This window comes from Stegostoma tigrinum, chromosome 21 (genome assembly GCF_030684315.1).
Source record: "Stegostoma tigrinum isolate sSteTig4 chromosome 21, sSteTig4.hap1, whole genome shotgun sequence".
NCBI lineage: Eukaryota > Metazoa > Chordata > Chondrichthyes > Orectolobiformes > Stegostomatidae > Stegostoma > Stegostoma tigrinum.
In genome coordinates this window covers 35,448,663-35,474,188 of record NC_081374.1, presented here as the reverse complement: position 1 = coordinate 35,474,188, position 25,526 = coordinate 35,448,663, and the positions used below count along the sequence as shown (strand labels likewise).

At 42.3% G+C, this 25,526-nt stretch overlaps 1 protein-coding gene across 2 annotated transcripts in view; it reads left to right on the top strand.

The window, feature by feature from the left end:
- ppfia4 (PTPRF interacting protein alpha 4) overlaps nucleotides 1-25,526 on the top strand; it is a 642,255-nt gene that overhangs the window by 513,708 nt on the left and 103,021 nt on the right. The window lies entirely within an intron of this gene.

Here is a 25,526-nt window from a genome sequence, read left to right as displayed (position 1 = left end):
CAGTGATTTCCAAATGTTTTTCATTTTTGTTTCTTATACCAACTACTTGAAATTGGTTCTTTGTCCAGAATACTGACAGAAAAATTATGATTAGCTTCATTTACTATTTAGTTCCCATGAATATTTCAGTGCTTGATCACGAGAACAATGCAGAGAATGTTGCGGTTTGTTCATTATACTTTGTTTTAAAGAACGGAATTGCCAAATTGCAATCTTAGCTGATGATACCGCTGAGATAAGTCAGATTCCAGAACAAAACATGCGTTGATAGACTAAATGTTTAATCTTTTTGATAAATTGATCAATGTGCTGGTTAGTCACCAAAACATAGAAATGTGAGGATGCAGATATCCTTTAACAACAGAGCTGAAGTTTATTACACAATAGAAAGAAAATCGACAAATCGTTACGCAGTTAGAAAGATCTTAAAACAAACACTTATACAATATTATCCATTACAGTCTTTCAATTTCTACTTAATGGTTTCTCCAGTTTCTGTTTTTGGAACTATAGTGACAATTTATTGGATGTCTTTAAGTCTGATGGTGGGCACTTTTCACAATTCATGGAGCCCTACAATGTAGAGGCAGGTCATTTGGCCGATTGAGTTCACAACAACCTCCAAAAAGCATCCCACCCAGACCCACCATATCCCTGTAACCCCACATTTATGATGGCTAATCCACTTAATCAACACACCCATGGGCACTCTGGGCAATTTAGCTTGGCTAATTCACCTCACCGGCACATCTTTGAATTGTGGGAGGAAACTGAAACACCTGGAGGAAACCCATATACACACAAGGAGAATGTGCGAACTCCGCACAGATAGGTGCGCGGGGGTTGAATCGAACCTGGGTTCCTGGTACCGAGAGGCAGCAGTGCTAATCACCTGAGCCACTATCCTACCCTAACAATGACCTAAACTTTTTCCAGTTCTAACAACCTTAAGATTTCTCTCCTAAGCTTGTCCGCCTTAGAAACTTCACAAACTAGAAATAAAACATTACTGCTATAGTGATCAGAGATGATGGGAACTGCAGATGCTGGAGAATCCAAGATAACAAAGTGTGAAGCTGGATGAACACAGCAGGCCAAGCAGCATTTCAGGAGCACAAAAGTTGACGTTTCGGGCCTAGACCCTTCATCAGAGAGAGGGATGGGGAGAGGGAACTGGAATAAATAGGGAGAGAGGGGGAGGCGGACTGAAGATGGATAGAGGAAAAGATAGGTGGAGAGGAGAGTATAGGTGGGCAGGTAAGGAGGGGATAGGTCAGTCCGGGGAGGACGGACAGGTCAAGGGAGCGGGATGAGGTTAGTAGGTAGGAAATAGAGGTGCGACTAGAGGTGGGAGGAGGGGATAATTGAGAGGAAGAACAGGTTAGGAGGCGGGGACGAACTGGGCTGGCTTTGGGATGCAGTGTGGGAAGGGGAGATTTTGAAGCTTGCAAATTCCACATTGAAACCATTGGGCTGCAGGGTTCCCAAGCGGAATATGAGATGCTGTTCCTGCAACCTTCGGGTGGCATCATTGTGGCACTGCAGGAGGCCCATGATGGACGTGTCATCTGAGGAATGGGAGGGGGAGTTGAAATGGTTTGCGACTGGGAGGTGCAGTCATTTGTTGTGAACCAAGCGGCGGTGTTCTGCAAAGCGGTCCCCAAGCTTCCGCTTGGTTTCCCCAATGTAGAGGAAGCCACAACGGGTACAGTGGAGGCAGTATACTACATTGGCAGATGTGCAGGTGAACATCTGCTTGATATGGAAAGTCATCTTGGGGCCTGGGATGGGAGTGAGGGAGGAGGTGTGGGGACAAGTGTGGCACTTCCTGCGGTTGCAGGGGAAGGTGCTGGGTGTGGTGGGGTTGGAGGGGAGCGTGGAGCAGACAAGGGAGTCCCGGAGAGAGTGGTCTCTCCAGAAGGCAGGCAAGGGTGGGGATGGAAAAATGTCTTGGGTGGTGAGGTCAGATTGTAGATGGTGGAAGTGTCAGAGGATGATGCGTTGTATCCGGAGGTTGGTGGGGTGGTACGTGAGGACTAGAGGGAATTTTCTTTGGGCGGTTATTGCCGGGGTGGGATGTGAGGGATGTGTTGTGGGAAATGCGGGAGACGCGGTGGAGGGCGTTCTCGACCACTGTGGGGGATGTTACGGACCTTGAAGAACGCGGACATCTGGGATGTGCGGGAGTGGAATGCCTCATCTTGGGAACAGATACGGCGGAGGCAAAGAAATTGGGAATAGGGGATGGAATTTAGCACCTCCATTTCCTACCTACTAACCTCATCCCACCCCCTTGACCTGTCCGTCCTTCCCGGACTGACCTATCCCCTCCCTACCTGCCCACCTATACACTCCTCTCCACCTATCTTCTTCTCTATCCATCTTCAGTCCGCCTCCCCCTCTCTCCCTATTTATTTCAGAACCCTCTCCCCATCCCCCTCTCTGATGAATGGTCTCGGCCTGAAACGTCAGCTTTTGTGCTCCTAAGATGCTGCTTGGCCTGCTGTGTTCATCCAGCTTCACGCTTTGTTATCATTACTGCTATAGCGGCTGGTTTCCTCTAAACTGAGCTGAACTAAAGGCTGCTGTGACAGAAACCTAAAAAGTTGCTTCTGAACTCAAATTCTCTTCATTCTTCTCAACTATAATTCTGGTGTTTTTTTGGACTGAAATGAAAAGAAAGTAAATATTCACATGAGGCTGCAAATGTTCTTTAACTGCAAAGCATATGTTTATTACACAAAAGAAAAAAGAATAGACAAACCATTACATAGTTCAAAAGATTTTAAAACAGAAATTGAACATTGAATAGTCTTAATGTGTCTTAAACCCAAAAAACAAACATTATATTCCATTAACAGTCCGGGAGTTTTCCTGAGCTACTGTTTACTGTTTACATAACTTCCTGGAACTGGTGCATTTTTGGCACTACTCCAGAATGACGTTCTTGAGTGTCATGCAGAAATCAGAGACAATGCTTCCATTAGGACCAATTTTCAAAGGCAAAAAATCCTAGCTTTAGTCGAAGGATTATATTGAAAGAAGCTATTAGTACTTCAATGACTTTCTATTAGAAGTGATTATTTGACTATAATTAAATTAATCTATAGAATTGAACGTTTTTGGATTAATTAATGTAAAATCTGAGGTTGGCAAAGCAAAATCGCATTTACTGAATTAATAAATTGACCTAACTAATTCCTGACTCTGGTAATACTTTATATTTCCATTTATGGAATAAAAGCCCATATTACAATGCCATCTATCTATATTCTATGGTTAACTATATTGTTCTATCAGATGTCATTGAAACAGCATAGGAAAGGAGTAGGGCATTCTGCTTGTAGCTGTGTAATCCTTCAATTAGATCATCTAATAGCCTTATGTTCAGGTGGAAGTGTAGAGTGCTCATAACCAGAAAATTGTTTATGATGCAATGCTCATCTTACTAAATCATCCCCAACTGATGAATTTACTGCTTCACAATTCATTTGTCACACCTACGAATTTGTATCCATCTTCAGCCAGAAGTGCCAAGTGGGTGGTCTATCTGAGCCTTCTCCTGAGGTCCCTAGATGCACAGCTAACAGTCTTCAACTAATTCGAGTCACTCCACCTATCAACAAACAGCTGAAGACATTGAATACTGAAAAGGCTATGGACCCTGACAATATTCTGGCAGTAGTACTGAAAACCTGTGTTCCTGAACTAGCTGCATCTTCATGCTAAATTGCTCATAGTGTCCAGGGATTTGCAGGTTAGGTGGATTAGCCATGGTAAATGCAGGGTTACAGAGATGGGATGAGTCTGGGTGGGATGGTCTTCAGAGGGTCAGTGTGGACTCAAGGGCTGGATGGCCTGCTTCCAGATGTAGTGAGTCTAGCCACACAGTTCCAATGCAGCAATAACACTGGCATTCACCCAACAAAGTGGAAACTTGCCCAGATGTGTCCTGAGTACAAAAAGTAAAACAAATATAATCCATCCAAGGACAGCTCTATCAGTCTACTCTTGATGATTGGCAAAATGATGGAAGTGACCATCGATAATGTGGTTAACTAACGCTGGTAAAGGAATAGCCTGCTCACTCGTGCCCAGTCTAGGCTCCTGAATGACCACTTGGCTCCTGACATTACAGCTATAGTTCAAACAAGGACAATCGAAGTGAATTCTACTAAGTGAATTCTCTTGACATCACAGCCACGTTTGACCAGTTGTGTCATCGAGCATCCTTAATAATACTAAAGTCAGTATGAAACAAGGAGAAACTTTCCACTGGTTGGCGTAAAACTAGGCATAAAGAAAGAGGTTAATCAGAATTCCTCAGGCCCAACCATCTTCAGCTGCATCATTGATTTTTTTCCACTATAAGGTCAGAAGAGGGGATTTCACAAATGATTGTATATTGTTCGGCATCATTCATGAGACTCCAGATACTGAAGCAGTCAGTATCCACATGCAGCAAGACCGGCACAACATCCAGGCTTGGGCTGACACGTGGTGAGTAACATTGCCTGGCGACTATGTAACATGAATGACCACATCCAACAAAATAGGTCCAACCATCACGCCTTAATATCTAATTACCTCACCATCATTGAATTCCCTACTATCAATATCATGAAATTGAATTGGACGAGCCGTATAAATATTGTCACTACAAAAGCAAGTCAGAGGCTGAGAAATCTGCAGCAAGTAACTCATCTCCTAACTCTACAAAGCCTGTTCATCATTTCCAAGACAGAAGCCAGGAGTAAGATGGAAAATACTCTCCAGTTGTTTGGATGGGTGCATCTCCAACAGTACACAGCAACAAAACTAGAAATTGCTGGAAGATCTGAGCAGGTCTGGCAGTATCTGTGGAGAGAAAACAGTTGATGTTTTGGGCCCAGGTACCCTTCATCAGATCAAGAAGTTTGACACTATCAGGACAAAAACATACTGCTTCTTTGCCACCCCAAACACCACCTCCAACGTTCATTTCCTTCACTATAAAATCACGAGTGGCAACGTTGTGTGCCACCTTCAGACTGCATAGCAGTAACTCATCAAGGATTCTCCAACAGCACTTTTCAAAACTACAATCTTTGCCAACTTGAAGAACAAAGGCAGCGGATGCATTGGAAGACCAACTCCATGACTTGGAACTATGTTGCTGTTTCTTCACTGTTGTTGTGTCACAATCCTGGAAATCCCTCCCTAACCACACTGTGAGTGCCCCTAATCTCCAAAGACAGCAGAATTTCAAGAAGGCACCTTGCCACCATCTTCTCTAGGGCAATTAGGATTGGGCAGTAAAAACGCTTAAACATACGTGCCATGAAAACATTTTTAAAAAAAGGCTGGTTCACCAATATGAACATTGAGAAAGCTGATCAAAATACTTAAATTTTCCTCCCAGTTTAAAATGCCAACATAACCTCCTGTGGATGAGACATAGAACATAAAACATAGAACAGTACAGCACAGTACAGGGCCTTCAGCCCACAATGTTGTGCCAAATTTTTATCCTAAATCTAATGTCCACTGCCACCTTATACTATCATCCAAATGCCTATCTAACAGCCGCTTAAATGCCCTGAATGAAGCCGACTCCACAACCCTCTCCAACAATGCATTCCACGCCCCAAACACACTCTGAGTAAAGAACCTACCTCTTACGTCTCCCTGATATCTACCTCCTTTCATTTTAAAACTCTGTCCCTCGTAAAAGCTACCTCCACCCTCGGAAAAAGTCTCTGGCTGTCCACTCTATCTATACTTCTGATCATTTTGTACACCTAGAAATAGAAATAGAACATTACAGCACAGTACAGGACCTTCGGCCCTCGATGTTGTGCCGACCTGTTATATCGATCTCAAGCCCATCTAGCCCATTCATCCTGGAGACGAGTTAGTAGTGGTGTACCACAAGGGTCGGTGTTGGGTCCACTGCTGTTTGTCATTTTTATAAATGACCTGGATGAGGGCGTAGAAGGATGGGTTAGTAAATTTGCAGACGACACTAAGGTCGGTGGAGTTGTGGATGGTGACGAAGGATGCTGTAGATTGCAGAGAGACATAGATAAGCTGCAGAGCTGGGCTGAGAGGTGGCAAATGGAGTTTAATGCAGACAAGTGTGAGGTGACACACTTTGGTAGGAGTAACTGGAAGGCAAAGTACAGGGCTAATGGTAAGATTCTTAGTGTAGATGAGCAGAGAGATCTCTGTGTCCATGTACACAGATCCTTGAAAGTTGCCACCCAGGTTGACAGGGCTGTTAAGAAGGCATACAGTGTTTTAGCTTTTATTGACAGAGGGATCGAGTTCCGGAACCAAGAGGTTATGGTGAAGCTGTACAAAACTCTGGAGCGGCCGCACTTGGAGTATTGTGTACAGTTCTGGTCACTGCATTATAAGAATGATGTGAAAGCTTTGGAAAGGGTGCAGAGGAGATTTACTAGGATGTTGCCTGGTATGGAGGGAAGGTCTTACGAGGAAAGGCTGAGGGACTTGAGGCTGTTTTCATTAGAGAGAAGAAGGTTGAGAGGTGACTTAATTGAAACACGTAAAATAATCAGAGGGTTAGATAGGGTGGATAGGGAGAGCCTTTTTCCTAGGATGGTGACGGCGAGCACGAGGGGGCATAGCTTTAAATTGAGGGGTGAAAGATATAGGACAGATGTCAGAGGTAGTTTCTTTACTCAGAGTAGTAAAGGAATGGAACGCTTTGCCTGCAATGGTAGTAGATTCGCCAACTTTAGGTACATTTAAGTCGTCATTGGATAAGCATATGGACATACATGGAATAGTGTAGGTTAGATGGGCTTGAGATCAGTATGACAGGTCGGCACAACATCAAGGCTGAAGGGCCTGTACTGTGCTGTAATGTTCTATGTACTATGTTCTATGTAACCTACACTATTCCATGTACGTCCATACCTCTATCAATTCACCTCTTATCCTTCATTGTTCTGAAGAGAACCTCTCAACCTTTCCTCGAAAGGCCTTCCCTCCATTCCAGGTAACATCCTGGTAAATCTCCTCTGCACCTTTTCCAATGCTTCCAAATCTTTCCTGTAATGAGGTGACCAGAACTGGACACAATACTCCAGATGTGGCCGAACCAGGCTTTTGTATAGCTGGAGAATAACTTCCTGGCTCTTGAACTTAATCCCTCTGTTAATTAGATGATAGGATGAATGACAGTCAGATGAGGCAAATATAATCCTCAATAGCTCTTTGAGGAGCAACCAGGTCTTCTCTTCCCCACAGTATTCAAGAAAAACTTGGCTGTAACAAAAACAGAAACTGCAGGCAAAACTCAAAAGAAGAGGAGGAGTCACTAGACTCCCCGCCAGGTGCATCCAGACCTGCAGAGTTTCACCAACATTTTCTGTTTTCATTCCACATCTCCAACATCCTCAGTTTTTTTGTTTTATTTTCGTATACATTTGGCTGCTTGTTTGTTCAGTAACCCAAATGCAAAACCTTAGAGCAGGCTATCCACGCACTACCACACAATAGGCTAGGGTTCATTCACATTTCATTTGAAGGGATGCTCACTGCTTTGAATTTTCTATCCAGAGTTTTCTGTGTATATTTCGTCGAGTTGCAACATAACAGCATAGTTCCGTTACAATTGAGAAGAAGCAATTATTGACCTAGGCTATGTTTGTGCAGCATGTGTTATGTTGCTGGTTTGTGACCAGTTAATATTGTAGTAGTACTTGTATCTTAAATTGTGTTTCCTATCACAGAGGCCAAATGTTAGCCTGGGCTAGCCTGTCAAGAGTATTGTGTCGATGCAGCTATTTTTATATGATACATAATGCAATAATGTCCCAATCCAACTGTGTTAGAAAAGAACTGAGCTATACATTTATTTAGGCAGTGTAGGTGGGAAATGAAGTTTAGCACTATCACTCAGATCTTATTGCAGCAAGATAAATGGACTGCTGTAGTTTATCTGTTAATTTCCCAAGGCAGCACTAGTACTTTCATATGTTTGAATGCTTTTCCTTTTTATGAGATCCATTGGAATTCCTGTTTTGCAATAGGTCAGGATTTTAAAAAAGTGAAACATAAAAAGTTGAGGAAAAGAAAAGTCTATGTTTGAGTATTTAGAAATGAAATATACTGACCCAACATGCAAAGCTATTACCGCGGTTTAAACTGTGTGAAAAGGAATGTGCTGCTGCCCTTTGTTCAATCTCTGCATTTGGCCAATTCAAAAATTTTAAGTTCTTTTTAGCACAAGGCTATAACTCCCTCCAATTAAGATGCTAAAGATAAATATATTGTAGTAAACTGTTGTAACAAGATCAGTACTAGTCAGCACGGATTCACTAAAGGAAAATTATGCTTGAGAAATCTTCTCAAATTTTTTGAGGATGTGATCGGTAGAATAGATAAGGGTGAATCATGGATGTTGTGTATCTGGGCTTTCCATAGGCTTTTGACAAGGTCCCACACAAGAGATTAGGAAGCAAAATTAAAGCTCACAGTATCGGCAGTAATGTATTGATATGGATAGAGAACTTTTGGCAGACAGGAAGCAGAAAGTTGGAATAAATGGGTCCTTTTCAGAGTAGCAGGCAGTGATGAATGGGACGCCACAGCATTCACTGCTGGGACCCCTGATGTTTGCAATATACATTAATGAGTTGGATGAACAAATTGAATGCAGTATCTCCACATTTTCAGACAACACTAAACTGGGTGGCACTGGTTGCTATGAGGAGGATGCTAAGAAGCTGCAGAGTGACTTGGGGCAGGCTGGCTGAGTGGGTAAATACTTGGCAGCTACAATATAACATGGATAACTGTGAGGTTATCTACTTTAGTGGCAAAACAGGAAGAACGATTATCTGAATGGTGGCACTTTAGGAAAAGGTGAGGAGGAATGATGCCTGGGTGTCACAGTGCATGCAGGTGCAGCAGGTAGTAAGGAAAACTAGTGGCATGCTGTCCTTCATAGTGAGAGGATTTGAATATCGGAGTAAGAAGTCTTGCTGCAGTTATACAGGCCCTTGTTGAGGTCTCGCCCTTGAGTATTGTGTTCCGTTCTGGCCTCCTGGTCTGATGAAAGGCATTCTTGCTATTGAGAGAATCCAGCAAAGATTCATCCCATCCTGGGATGGCAGGACTGAAATATGAAGAAAAACTGGATTGGCTGAGCTTGGACTGGAATTTAGAAGAACAAGGAGGTATTTCATAGAAGCATATGAAATCCTGATGGAACTGGGCAGGCTGGATGCAGGAAGAATCGTCCTGAAGTTGTGGAAGTCCAGAACTAGGGGTCACAGTCTAAGAATAAGAGATGAGTCATTCAGGACTGAGAAGAGGAAGAATTTCTTTACTCAGGGAGTTGTGAACCTAGGGACTTCTCTCCCACAAAAAATGTTAGAGCCAGTTTGTTAGATATATTCAAAAGGGAGCTGAATATGGCCCTTGCAGCTAGAAGGATCAATGAGTACGAAGAGAAAGTGGGAGTGAGATACTGAAATTACAAGAATCAGCCATGAGCATATTGAATGGTGGGATTGAAGGTCCAAATGGCCGCCTACTGAGCTTATTTGGTGTTTCTCAGTTAATTACTTTTACTCTAAGCAATAAGGAACCAATGACAAAGTTCTCTGAAGCAAAAGAAAATTCAAATTTATTGCCCACAGAACCTGAGAAAAATAATAAACACATCATGCACCCTACTTTTGTGCGATCACGTGAGCCTGTCACACCCCCCATTTCTCCCCATGATCCTCACACTCTCTCTCTCTCTCACACACACACACACACACACACACACACACACTCTCTCTCCCTCTCCCTCTCTGTCTCCCTACCATGCCATACAAAGGAGAGAAAATGAATGTTTAGAGACCATTGACTGTCTTCGAGTCCAAGGCTGATTAACTAGTATCTCGGATGCTTGGTTAGCAGCCGTCTTGGTCCATCTCAATTTTCTGGTAGTTTCTGTGGGAACTGGTTGAGTTTCTTAGAGGAAGGAAAGAAAGAGAGAGCAGCTTCTCTTTCATGGATATCCCAAAGACACTCAGAACTGCCCTTGAAATACTAGTTCCAATGTGCATTTCAGAGAAGTACTTTTGAGTGGGCCTGACTCTGACCATCATGATGTAAATGTACAGTACTTTGTATTTTGTTAATGTCTTCCTTAGGTTGTAATTGATTTTGGTGGCAGTCTGGATGGTAGAATCTCACATTCCATCCCCAGCGACGATTTGATTATATTTTCCTCACCTGCAGTTCGGTGTGGCTTTGCATTGTTAAACAGTTTACTTTGTTTCAGTTCAATTTGCTAACGAGCTTAAAAATAATAACTTCAAAAATAAGGTGGTAATGGCTCATGACAGTTGTGAAAGTGAAGAAATGTTGCAGTTTTAAATGATTGTTCCAAGTAAATGTTTGTAACATATTTGTCCCGAGTGAAATGGAATTTTTTCCCCAGTGCGCTCTGTGTCCTACATTTGTTTTGCTGTTTTGTTCTAATATATTTTAGCACAGCTGCATGCAGTGTCTTTTTTTTTTGCTGTAGGCAGTAAAATAAAGATGTCGGTTGTTACTTAGTCCAGAAAATTACAGGGCTCATCATTATTCAGTGGAGCTTGCGTTGGTGAAATTTGGTCAGTGATTTTAATTCACTTACCTTGAAAATAACTGGAATGTAATCTTGCATTGAAATTACTTGTCAATTATGTTGAAAAGCTGAGGGCTATAGATCTATAACTAAACCAGCACTTGGAACAAAAGAAATCAAAGGATATGGAGAACAAATGGGAACAGGCTATTGAATTGGATGATCAACCATGGTCATAATAATAGCAGAGCAGACTTGAAGGGCTGAATGGCCTACTCCTGCTCCTATTTTCTATGTTTCTGAGGGAAATCTGCTATTTTGCATTTTGGTGTGGTTTTATAAGTTACAGAAGTTGGTGAAAAAGTAACTAGTAACCAAAAAATACATCTATATAAATAATTGCTTTGCAGAAGCGTCAAATATGCCTGGCACTCTTTCCCCCATCTCCATTTTGGAAAATCAGATTGCAACATTTTACTCCTCCTCTCAGCTTACATACAGAAATTGAAGCATGATGACCCAGTGCAGAAAGTAGTGCAGTGTTGTCCGAGGCAATGGAAAGGCTTCTAAGGGACTACTTAAAGTTGGTGGACTGGTCTGTCTCAAGAACTCTGTGGCCAATCTAAATGAATGTGCCAATACCGTTTGTAGACTTTAGTAGTCAGTGTGCGGAATACTGCATGCTGAAGAAACTAATCCAAATATTCCCACGCGGAAACCATGAATGAACTGGGAGATCCACTCCCTACTGAAGTCCAGGTCTGAGGCGTACTAGTTGGGTGACCCTGACCTATACAGGAAACCAAGTTTGGGCTATTGCAAGGCCATCAGAGATGCCATAAGAGAATACCAAACTAAACCTGAGACCCAGACCATCAATGCAGACACCTGTCATTTCTGGCAAGGCTTACACAATATAACAGGCGATAAAGTGAAGTTGAACAGAATCACAGGCAACAGTACACCTCTACCCAATGAGCTCAATTCTTCCTACACTTGCTTCGAATAGAAGGTCAGTGAAACAATGTTACCTGTCCTAACAGCCTCGGAAGCTTCTGTACCCATGGTCACCACAGCAAACATTAGCTTAGCCTTCTTGAGAGTGAACAATGAAAAGCGACTGGCATAGGTGGTGTCCCCGGCCGTGACCTCAGATCCTGTGGGGTCCAGCAGGCGGGAGTATTTGTAGACATCTCTAACCTCTCCTGACTAAGATCTGAAGTCTCCCTCCTACTTCAAGAAGACCACATTAATCCCAGTTCCAAAGGAAAATCATGCAGCATGCCTCAATGGCTACAGCCCGATGGCTTTGACTTCCACAATTGTTAAGTGCTTGGAGAGGTTAGTCATGGCTCATACCAACTCCAGCCTACCAGATTGTCTTGATTCTTTGCAATTCGCCTTCTGACAAAACAAGCCTAGAACAACCGGTCCAACCTCAACCTCACCATCAAACCCGCAGACAAGGGTGGCGCAGTGGTAGTATGGCGCACTGACCTCTACATCGCCGAGGCCAGACGCCAACTCTCGACACCACCTCCTACCGCCCCCTCGATCATGACCCCACACCCGAGCACCAAACCATCATCTCCAACACCATTCATGACCTCATCACCTCAGGGGACCTCCCACCCACAGCCTCCAACCTCATTGTTCCCCAACCCCGCACGGCCCGTTTCTATCTCCTTCCCAAAATCCACAAACCTGCCTGCCCTGGTCGACCAATCGTCTCAGCCTGCTCCTGCCCCACCGAACTCATCTCCACCTATCTGGACTCCATCTTCTCCCCTTTGGCCCAGGAACTCCCTACCTATGTCCGTGACACCACCCACGCCCTCCACCTCCAGGACTTCCAATTCCCTGGCCCCCAACACCTCATCTTCACCATGGACGTCCAGTCCCTATACACCTGCATTCCGCATGCAGATGGCCTCAAGGCCCTCCGCTTCTTCCTGTCCCGCAGGCCCGACCAGTTCCCCCTCCACCGACACCCTCATCCGCCTAGACGAACTCGTCCTCACCCTCAACAACTTCTCTTTTGGCTCCTCCCACTTCCTACAGACTAAGGGGGTGGCCATGGGCACCCGCATGGGCCCCAGCTATGCCTGCCTCTTTGTAGGTTACGTGGAACAGTCCCTCTTCCGCACCTACACAGGCCCCAAACCCCACCTCTTCCTCCAGTACATTGATGACTGTATCGGCGCCGCTTTTTGCTCCCCAGAGGAACTCGAACAGTTCATCCACTTCACCAACACCTTCCACCCCAACCTTCAGTTCACCTGGGCCATCTCCAGCACATCCCTCACCTTCCTGGACCTCTCAGTCTCCATCTCAGGCAACCAGCTTGTAACTGATGTCCATTTCAAGCCCACCGACTCCCACAGCTACCTAGAGTACACCTCCTCCCACCCATTCTCCTGCAAAAATTCCATCCCCTATTCCCAATTCCTCCGCCTCCGCCACATCTGCTCCCACGATAAGACATTCCACTCCCGCACATCCCAGATTTCCAAGTTCTTCAAGGACTGCAACTTTCCCCCCACAGTGATCGAGAACGCCCTCGACCGCGTCTCCCGTATTTCCCGCAACATGTCCCTCACACCCCGCCCCCACCACACCCTCCCAAAGAGGATCCCCCTTGTTCTCACACACCACACCACCAACCTCCGGATACAACGCATCATCCTCCAACACTTCTGCCATCTACAATCTGACCCCACCACCCAAGACATTTTTCCATCCCCACCCCTGTCTGCTTTCCGGAGAGACCACTCTCTCCGTGACTCCCTTGTTCGCTCCACACTGCCCTCCAACCCCACCACACCCGGCACCTTCCCCTGCAACCGCAGGAAATGCTACACTTGCCCCCACACCTCCCCCCTCACCCCCATCCCAGGCCCCAAGATGACATTCCACATTAAGCAGAGGTTCACCTGCACATCTGCCAATGTGGTACACTGCATCCACTGTACCCGGTGTGGCTTCCTCTACATTGGGGAAACCAAGCGGAGGCTTGGAGACCGCTTTGCAGAACACCTCCGCTCAGTTTGCAACAAACGACTGCACCTCCCAGTCGCAAACCATTTCCACTCCCCCTCCCATTCTTTAGATGACATGTCCATCATGGGCCTCCTGCAGTGCCACGATGATGCCACCCGAAGGTTGCAGGAACAGCAACTCATATTCCGCCTGGGAAACCTGCAGCCTAATGGTATCAATGTGGACTTCACCAGTTTCAAAATCTCCCCTTCCCCAACTGCATCCCTAACCAGCCCAGTTCGTCCCCTCCCCCCGCTGCACCACACAACCAGCCCAGCTCTTCCCCCTCCACCCAATGAATCCCAAAACCAGTCCAACCTGTCTCTGCCTCCCTAACCTGTTCTTCCTCTCACCCATCCCTTCCTCCCACCCCAAGCCGCACCCCCATCTACCTACTAACCTCATCCCACCTCCTTGACCTGCCCGTCTTCCCTGGACTGACCTATCCCCTCCCTACCTCCCCACCTATACTCTCTCCACCTGTCTTCTTTTCTCTCCATCTTCGGTCCGCCTCCCCCTCTCTCCCTATTTATTCCAGAACCCTCACCCCATCCCCCTCTCTGATGAAGGGTCTAGGCCCGAAACGTCAGCTTTTGTGCTCCTGAGATGCTGCTTGGCCTGCTGTGGTCATCCAGCCTCACATTTTGTTGTCTTGGATTCTCCAGCATCTGCAGTTCCCATTATCTCAGGCCTAGAACAAACGCCATCTCCTTGGCTCTACAGTCATCACTGGAATGTTTGCCTATACCTCTGCCTTCAACAGCATAATTCTGAACAAACTTATGTCTAAACTCTGAGACCGAGGTCTTGGCTACTTTCTCTGTAACTGGATCCTCGATTTCCTGACTTATAGACTGTAGTCAGTAAAAATAGGTGACAACACCTCCTCCACCATAATCCTCAGCACCAATACCTCTCAAGGCTGCATACTCAGCCCCCTACTATAACTTTTATACACTCACAACTGAGTGGCCAAATTCCAATCCGACTCCATTTGTTTACAACACCACTGTTGCAGGTTGAATCTCAAACAATGATGAGACAAAATACAGGAAAGAAATTGAGTGCCTAGTGGCATAGTGTGAAGACAACACTCTCTTCATTAATGTCAGCAAAATTAAGGAGCTGGTCATTGACTTCAGGAAGCAGAGTGGAGGGCATGGCCCTGTCTGGATCAATGTTGCTGAGGTGGAGATGGTCAAGGTAATCAAGTTCCTAGGTGTGATATCTGCCCTGGTCCACCCATGTCAACTAGTAGCCAAGAAAGCACAACAATGTCTCCTCTTCTTCAGGAGGCTAAGGAAATTCGGCATGTCCTGAAGGACTTTTAGCAATTTTTATAGATGCACCATAGAAAGCATCCTATCCGGATACCTCATGGCGTGGTATGGCAACTGTTCTTCCCAAGGCCACAAGAAACTACAAAGAGTCATGATAGCTCAGTTCATAACGCATGATGTTCATAATGTTGACCCCATCTATACTTTATAAATGTTGTCAAATAACAGAATCCTATGGTGACTATTGTGTTGAGAGGTTTGCAAGCCTCCAAAATTAAATAAATATTTTGCAAGTTCTCTATTTGTACCAAGTGCCACCTAAATAAAATTTAATGCTGTAGTCCTAATGTGTTTCAAAGAACCCATACCAAGTTAAACCTAAACTGCAACATTCAATGCTTTTGCCAAATTTTGTATCATGAGTAAGTACTTAATTTGTTTTTAGCATCTACTCTGATTTTACTTAAATTTCAATTTTACAGTTTGTTTCCTACTTTACATGAAGTTTAGAAGGCTGCACCTAATTTTGGTTTATCTCTTTGCTACTGGTCCCTCTTTTGGAGGTGATTTGTTAACTGTTTATCTAATGTTTAATTAAACACAGCCAGAGGGCACTAATTGTGTTGTCACTTGGGCCAGTGTGCAAGGCCACTCATTGAAATAAGTGTGTGTGGTTTAGTTAAGTGGTGCATGTTTGTAATGTTTCACTCTAAATAAATGCTAGGCTGTGAAAAGATTGACTCCAGTTTAATTTTAACCACTTGGTTTTTTGAAACACAAAATTGTGGTGGTGGTAGGAGGCAGCCAAGTGTAATATAATGGATTTTTTTGTGTTGTGGATTTCTTTTTTAAAACTGCCTTTCTGTTTATGTGAAGGCTGGTTTGTCATCCATTCAAGCACCTGGATTCTGAAAACAAGTCTTCTGATTTCTCAGGACTGCCAAAACCTTGGATGTCTTGGATGTACTTAAGCATATTCAAACCCCAAAGAGCTGCTGCCTTCATACATTTTCAACAGTACATCTGAATTCCATCAATGCCTCAATGAGTAAATTCTCCTGCAAGGCTCTGAGCATTTCTGGTCAGCTGCACTGCAGAGGTAGTCAGAGGATTGCAAACTTGATCTTGATCTACTCAGCAGCATTCACATAAAGCAAACCAGATTGTGTGCTCAGATTCCAGAAGCATTTGGAGACATTAGATTTTCCTACAGACTAAAATCTTGCACACAACTCGTTCCATTTGATTTCCTTCCTTGTGTTACTCACTCTACAATTGATTTATTTCCTCTTTCACTTGGCGTCTACTTTAGTGAATTTATATTTGACATAACTCTTCCATTTCACTTTTGATCCCTGATAAAGTGAAATATTTTCACAGCCAGCTTATATATTTTGTTCTGAAATTACTCCACTCTATCAGAGTTGCATATCAGGTAAAACAGCTTCAAATAGTGTGATGGTGATGTGGACTGTTTCCATTAGGGTGGGCCAAAATATTGAAAGGAAACTTAATTTTGAAATGATCAAGGATTTTGATGGGATGAATAGGGGAAAGACATTTCCCATGCTGAACGTCAGCTTTCCTGCTCCTCCAATGCTGCCTGGCCTGCTGTGCTCCTCCAGCTCCACACTGTTATCTCTGACTCTAGCAGCAGCAGTTCTTACTCTCTCCCATGCTGAATGTTCATGCTGAGAGGTCATCCGTATTAAATTGAGTTTTAGACAGCAAGACGAGAGGGTAGGAGAAGTTTTTATGGTATGAAGACTGTTCAAATTCTTTGTTGCAAAGAGTGGTTGCGCTAGTCATTGAAGCTTATGGGAAAATCGAAGCAACATTTAAACAGAGTGTGCTACATGACTGATGAAGAGAGATTAAGCTTGTGGGAATGGGGTCAGATTATTGTAAAAATGATGGGTTGTAAACTTGACTGACATCAAGCTGTCACTAAATGTACATCTCTGGAGGAAGACATCAGAATTAAGATTAAAAAGGCTGTCTGGAAATGGAAAGGTCCAACTAGTTTGAGCACAATCCTGTAGAAATGAATTTTTACCCAGTTTTGAGCGAGAGAATCATTCAATCAAAATGTACAGAACTCATCCTGACTGCTGATCTTTCAACGTCAAGAATGGATATGTTCATTTTAATACTTATTCAAAGCTATAATGAGGTGATGTTATTAGCAATATGTTCCATTGCATCAAAATTGCTTCAATGTGTTCACTGACATTTGTCAAAAAGTAGCCACTCCATACCACTAATTTTCTTTGACTCAAATATTTACTGTTTTTCCAAGAAAACAATATACTGACGTGCATGACTATAAGTCAGTCATTATCAAAAATTCACTGAACTGACTACAAATTTCCGTGATACGTGTTTGGTTCATACATTTTAGAGAGTTGCCAAGGAACACTCTCTTAGCTTTAAGCCCGCAGGTTGTGGCTTCAGTTTCCAGGTTGTAAGCCATGCTTTGTATCAAAAATAGCTTTATTTGTTGGATTCTAAAGCCAATATAATTTTAATTTTAATAGACTGGACTGCATTTTAAAAATAATTTAAAAAACACCTTCTAAGGTGGCTGACCATTCACATAGTTGTTCATCATAAATTTCAAAGAAAGTGTCCAGAAGAACTCATCAGTGACTGTCACTTTACATGAACATGATTCACTCCATTTCCTGCAATAAGCCACACACTATCCAGACAATCAATTGCATGTTCATCTGAACAGAAGATAAACCGTTAGATGAAATTACTGAGTGTGAAACAAGCCATTGCATACAATCACTTTGGACAATGTGCTGTAGCTAAGAAAGGAACACCTCTGGCCAAAATCTAATCCTGTCTTTGCCATGGACCTAGCGTCAACTGCTATGACTGTGATTGAGTAACTGATCACTTGATGAAGAGGGATCATGTGAGAAGTCAATGAACCTTATTTTATGTTTTAAGAATCTGATTTTCTTGCAGGTAGATAGGGTAGTGAAGAAGGTGTTTGGTATTCTTGCCTTTATTAGCCAGTGCATTGAATATAGGAGTTAGGAGGTCATGTTGTGGCAGTACAGCCACTTTTAGAGTATTGCATGCAATTCTAATCTCCCTGCTATTGGAAGGATATTGTGAAACTCGAAAGGGTTCAGAAAAGATGTTCAAGGGTGTTGCCAGGGTTGGAGGTGCTATAGGGAGAGGCTGAATAGACTGGGCTATATTCCCTGGAGTCTTAGACGCTGAGAGGTAGCCTTATAGAGGTTTATAAAATCATGAGGGACATGGATAAGGTAAATAGGCAAGGTATTTTCCCCAGGGTGGGGGGGGGGGGGTGTCCAAAACTAGTGGGCGTAGGTTTAAGGTGAGTAGGGAAAGTTATAAGTGGGACCTAAGGGGGGCAGCATTTTCACACAAAAAGTGCAGCATGTATAGAATGAGCGGCCAGAGGAAGTGGTGGAGGATGGTACAATTACAACATTTAAAAGGTCTCTAGATGGGTATATGAATAGAAAGGCTTTAGAGGGATATAGGCCAAATGTTAGCAAATGGAACCAGATTTATGTAGGATATCTAGTTGCCATGGATGAGTTGGACTAAAGGGTCTGTTTCCATGCAGTATGACTCTAGTCAGAACATAAGAAGATATGGAAAGGAAATCTCTTTAATGGGCACTCTGTAACTTCCCACCCTTCTTTCAAGCTCAAATCTTCTCTGTTTGACTATCCATGTGTCTCAGGCTTGGGATTTAAGAATCAATGCAGCAGTTGTCGACTTCAGGAAACTCGACAAAATCTGTCCATCAATATTTTTAAATGGCCTTGATGCAGAATCTGGAACACTCTTTAAGCTAAGTCTGAACACACCCAAAGTATCAATCTATGAAACCAGTGTATAACTGACTTTTTTGGACAATTATCAGCTAATTAATCATTCTCCCACTTTAGCTTCATTGTGTCTGTTGTGTTAGAGACAACTTCTGTATATATGTGCATGAAAGAGTCAGGGAATTTTGCAATTTTTATTCAGATCTTTATTACTTACAATACGTTTTATTTTCTTCTAGCAACTTTAAACATAAACTTTAACTTATAGCAACTTTAAAGTTAAAGATGTACGTGCCTTTTAAAGACTCTGTACTTAAACAGTTAATCATTCACTGGATTGGCAAGTGCGTTATTTTTAACATTGGGATCAAACAGGAGGGGGAGATGTTATAAAGCAGAGAGGAGCTTGTCACCCTACAATCTGTGAAAAGTGGTGCAACTGCCCTTCGTCAACTTCTAGTGGTTAAACAAAATAAGCCCCGATACTCACTTCACCATCAAGTAACAATTTATTTATCTAACTTTAATAGTGAACAAACTAACTAAATTATTAACAAACCGTATAAACCCCATCTAACTTGTAACTATTCCTGAATAAAATAAGATTCTAATGGGAAGCTCTCGAAATTACAGCCAGGTTATGTCTTCCGGAATATTCTGTGCTTTCTCTATCGAATATTCTGTCAGGAATATTAACTAGTGCAGTAGGTACTTTTGATTTAGATGGTGTTTTCTCTGAGACTTAGAGAAGCCTGTGATACCTAGCAATTCTGTATTGAGAGCTGGAAGCTGTTAGCTCTGGCAGATGGCAGTTGTCTCTCCTGATTTTCAAACTGCTCTCCCATATCAATTTCTTACAACAGGATTGGTCCTATGATGTCAAAGCCATCAAATATAAATTTAATTGGTTTTTAGTATCTGGTTTTAGTTCCTGATTCAAATGGATTGGCTAAATTCAAAACCTGTTGTGTTGATGACAAAAAAAACTGCTTCTTGGTGTGCTATCTGTAAGGCTTTTTGATATAAATGTTTCAATTTGACAGTTTTCTGCGCACCTGAAAACCAGCTGCTGCTCTAAAACATTTTGTTTAAATCTCTAAGCACAGAAAAAAGAAATAATGTTCTAAAGGGACCACACACTGCTTTCTCTTTGAGTATTTTACAAACACCAAATTCTAACTTCCTGCCTTGCAATCCACAAATACTCTACCCAACTTCACAACAGAAACCATTGGATGTCCAGCTGCCTGAATATAATAGCCCATTGCAGTATGTGATTTGAGCTAATACTGGATAGCATTGCTGGAGTTGTGTCCAGCAGATGATACTGAAAACTTCAGACAGCTATAGGATATATCGACAACAATATTCAGAGTAGAACTGGGAGATGCCCTTGTATCCTGATCAAAATATTTCCCTCGTCTAAACCCACCAACAATGGAGAAACTGGACTTTCATCTCACTGCTGCTTGCAAGGCCTTGCTGAGCAGAAAACGCCCACTGCCTTTACAATTAAACATGACTGCACCTCTAAAATAATTCAATAGAAGATTAATTAATTAATCAATAAATAATTGACGCTTCAGAATTCTTTTGCAAAGCAATCATACAGGAGTTACTTCCCCAAAATGTACTTCTTCCTGAAGATTTCACTCCTGCTCAAAAAAGAATGGCCAAGTCTCCAAGACAAATCTTGTACAGCAGCATTTTAACAAAGAGCAGACTGAGTGAGCATACTCTAGGTTGTCAAGGATTCTTCTCATGTGGGATTGCTAATCTTAGTTGAATACTTTTCCTCCAGGCAGAAATAATCATGAAAAATTACAGACAGGTTTAGGAAAGAAACTCTCCATTATAGATCTTCCATAGAAAATTGGTGATTTCCAATGTCATGTTGATTTGACAATAAATGAAAATCTGTGAATAACTGAAAGCTGGATTGTTAAACCTAAAATAACATTCAGAAATGTTCACCAGTACTTTACCATCAGAGAGTTAGAATATTTTGTTTTTTATCTTAATTAACATCAGCTCTGTACAAAGTAAAGGCCTTCCCATTGCATGCATCATTTTCACCTTTTGTCATTCAGATATCTATTTATATACTAATTATATAACTTCTGAGGGTTAAAATAAGCCTGCTGTTTGAACTGAAAGTGGCTGCAGGTAGTCTGATGTTGCTTTCCAGCTATTTCTAATTAATGCTTCAACCCACCTTTAACCTTCATCAATTTCTATTTAACTTAAAAGGGGCCAGAATCCGGGAGGTCATTGAATAGTTTCAGAACTCTCTGGAAGGACAAGATGAACCATCTGAAATTATGGCCCAGATTGGTACCAATAACTTGGGTAGAAAGAGGAATGAGGCAGATTTTAAGAAGTGTGATTCCCGGCCAGAATCCGGGAGGTCATTGAATAGTTTCAGAACTCTCTGGAAGGACAAGATGAACCATCTGAAATTATGGCCCAGATTGGTACCAATAACTTGGGTAGAAAGAGGATGAAATGTTTGCAAAGTGCAGATCACCCAATAATGTTGAAACTAAATGTAAAATAGCCTAATTGATTTGTTTTATAATTATGTTGCAAAAATGGCTATGTAATTGCTACACTTGACATTAACTACTTTGGACTCCTATTTTGTATTTTTGCTTCTTGAATAGAGTTACTAATTTTCATAGCAGCCACAATGTTTAGCAAGCAATCTAGGAGAAAAATGTTACTGATGAGAGCGATGGTTCTCTGGTGACTGCAGCTGACATGGCACCATAGCCATTCAGCTGTACAAGGAGTGGAGGTGGAAGATTGGGAATGCAAAAGTGACAACGGATGCTTTACTTGCGAAACAGTCAGTATTTCTACATCCAGACATGTGAATTCAAGATGGCGTGTTGCTCCCTGGGGCCAGAATCCGGGAGGTCATTGAATAGTTTCAGAACTCTCTGGAAGGACAAGATGAACCATCTGAAATTATGGCCCAGATTGGTACCAATAACTTGGGTAGAAAGAGGAATGAGGCAGATTTTAAGCATCTAACAACAAAAGTGGAAAGCAAGAGCTCAAAGGTACTGGAATAATAAAATAATAAGGTACTAGGCTGTATCTAAATAAGAGGAAATACAATAATGTCTATATTAAGTTTACAGTGAATGTGAGAAGTGTGTTTAATAAGTTTGTTGAGCTACAGGCACAGATAACTGTGTAGGAATATGATGGTGTGATATGAACTGATAACCTGACTCAATGAAGGACACCACTGAATTACAAGTGTTATTAGATGCAAGATGGCCAGCAAAGTTTGCGAATAAAAGAAGTGGTAACAGAATTGCTTAAGGATAATATTACATGCTGGAAAGAGAGGATCTTAGAGGGATTAAGCACAAAATTTATTTGGTTTGAGCTAACAAGTAATGTGATGATACTTCTAACAGCAACCAACCGGTGAGAAAGATATAAATGGAAAACAATGGCATAGAAAATACGAGTAGTTATAATATTGGATTTTATCTTATCCTAATATTGACAGGAATAGTAAGAATGGAAAGGACAGAATGGGAGAAAAGTTGCTGAAGTGCATTCAAAAGACTTTTCTAGATCAGTATATTTCCAGCGCAATAAGTAAGGACACATTGTTCGATTTCTGGAGAATGAAATGACAAGTGTCCAGCAGGGAATGTTCAGCCAATAATTACCAGAGTATCCAAATGTTTGCGATTAGCTATGAGAAAGGACAAGAAGCAATCCAACATAAAAATACTCAAGGTGGACCACTTTCAGTGGGACGCTTTTAAAGAGAAGGTAGCTCATGTTGTGGTTGATTGGCTCACTGAGCTGGTTCATTGTTTTTCCACAAATGTTTCACTACCCTGCTGGGTAATATCATCAGTGCAGCCTCCGATGAAGTGCCGTTGCGTTTTCCCACCTGTTATTTAAACCCTGGAGTCCATTGAGCTGGATTACCTCACTTCCGGTATTCCTTCACAATGGAGTGTATATGGGGTCTAGCTCTATGTGTTAGTTGATGGTTTTCTTCACACACACTGACCAAGTACTGAATTTCAGCAGCAACCACCTTAACACACACAAACAAAGTAGTTTGAGAACGTTATTTAAATGGACAACAACACACTGCAGCAGCACAGAGCTATGCCGAGAAGAAGAGTACCTCTTCCAGGTATTCAAGGGCAATGGATACCCAAAAAGCTGGGTCAGGAGATGCCTATTACATGAACGACAACAGGAAGATACTGCATGTCCCGACACACTCATCATGCTACCTTACAACAGGAACACGACTGAACTGATCACAAGACTCCTACAACCACTGGGCATCAGAGTAGCACACATATCCACATCAACCCTGCGACAACTGCTCACCTGAACCAAAGACCCACTATCCCCCCATGGACCAATGTCGTTATACAAGATTCCCTGCAGAGATTGTGACAAACACTACATCGGACAAGGAAGGAAATTAACAACAAGGGTACGTGAACAACAATCGGCTACAAAAAGATATGACCAATACTCACTTATCTCCATCCACATGGATAAGAAGAACCACCAATTTGACTGGGACAACACCAAGATCCTGGGACAAGCAAAGCAGAGACAAACACAGGAATTCCATGAAGAACACCATCAACAAGCACATAGAGCTTGACCCCGTATACGCTGTACTGTGAAGGAAAGCCGGAAGTGAGGTAATCCAGCTCAACGGACTCCAGGGTTTAAATAACAGGCGGGAAAACACAACAGCGCTTCATCGGAGGCTGCACTGATGATGTTACCGAGCAGGGTAATGAAACGTCTGCGGAAAAACAACGAACCAGCTCAGCAAGTCAACCAATCACAACATCCACAACCTGAGCTACAAATCTACTCTAAAACCTTAGAAGGTAGTTCAGGTACTATCACTATATATTCCCATGAAGGGGCAACGGTGTGGTAAACAAAACTGGAAGTTCCTGGAAGATGGGCAAAAGTTGTAAAGTAAATTAAGGCAGTAAAAGGGGGTATATAATGTGGATAATACATTGAGAACCAGACTAAGTGAAGAGAGGAATTCAGAGAGGAACTGGAACACAGATAAGAGTAGCAGAGAAAAGATGAGAAAAGATGAGAAGAGACTGACCTTTGAATACAAATATTAATCCTTCTATAAGATTATGAATAGTAAAAGGATGGTAAAAGGAAGAACGGATTTGATTAAGACACTACAAAGTGAATTTTTACATATGGAGGTGGAAGCAGAGTTGCATTGCTAAACTAATACTTTACATCTGTCTTTAACAAAGAAGAAGATACTGCCAAAGCTGTTATGGAAGAGAAGATAGTTGAGATACTAGATGGGCTGAAATTTGAACAAAAGGAGGTACCAGAATTTCTGTCTGTGCTTAAAAAGTGATAAATCACTAAGATTGAACTAAATAAATCCAAAGATGCTGAAGGAAATAAGAGAGGAAATTGTGGAGACATAGTTCATAGAGATAGTATTCCAAACTTCCCTATGTACTGGGGTGGTGCCAACTGCTTGAAGAATTGCAAATATTATATAGCTGTTCAAAATCAGGGTGTAATGAGAAACTGAATAATTACAGGCCCATCAGATTAATCCTGGTGGTAGGGGAACTTGTAGGAATGATTTTCCGGGTGAAAGTTAATAGTCACTTAGAAAAATGTGGATTCATTACTAAAAGACAGCATGAATTTGTTAAAAGGCAACTTGTGCTTAAATAACCTGTTTAGCGTTTTGATGAGATGACAAAGAAGGCTCATTAGGGTTATTTGGTTGGTATGGTTAATCTATATTAATAGCCTAGACTGGAGTATACAGAACACAATTTCAACATTTGCTGTTAATACATAACACAGAAGTGCTGTGAACTCTCAGGACGATACTGTTAAACTTCAAAAAGGGCATAAATAAACTGGTGTCAGCAACATGAAATGCATCAGTTTTGAAATATACTGCTTATTGAAGTCAGTAGTTTCTCATATGGTCCCAATGAGGCCGATGGTTCTTCTGTGCCAATGATCGGATTAGGATCCTACAGTACAGCTATCTCCTCAGGCACTTCAAACCTGAGTTTGGCCTCACCTCATGAATAATACTTGATTTTTATCAATATGCTCATTTCTCAACTTTTCTGCTCTGAATGCTTTGCTGTTTCTCCCAGATTTCTTGTCTGATTGAATTCTTGAATAATTAGAAACATTTTGCAACCAGATGCAAGAATGTCTCGAAGAGCTAATGTTCTATCTGCAGCTACACTGACCAACCACTCAGAACTATAACTGGGATGGAGATAGATAATGGGAACTGTAGGTGCTGGAGAATCCGAGATAACAAAGTGTGGAGTTGGATAACACAGCAGGCCAAGCAGCACTTTAGGAACACAAAAGCTGACGTTTCGGGCCTAGACCCTTGAGTTGCTTTCACAGTTAACTGCCAGGACAAAGAGTTGGTAGTAGAATTCTGACCTCCAACTGGAAAACCTATTTGGAGCAATCAAAATGATTTAATATTTTTTGTTGCCCTGAATCTGTCCTGTTTATGCTACAGGTTGTATTTACTGGCAACAGGAAATTAGATATACACGTGTACTTAATTGGTTTTGTCAGTCTAGGTAGAATGTTTCTTATTCTCAGGAGGATGTTGTGCCCAAACCATTTATGTGAAAACCTATTGTTGACCAGTACTTTTTTAAAATTATTCATTCATGGGATGATAGTGTCGCAGGATAGGCTAGGACTTATTACCCATCCCTAACTGCCCAAAGGGCAATTAAGAGTCAGCTGTATTGCTATGTG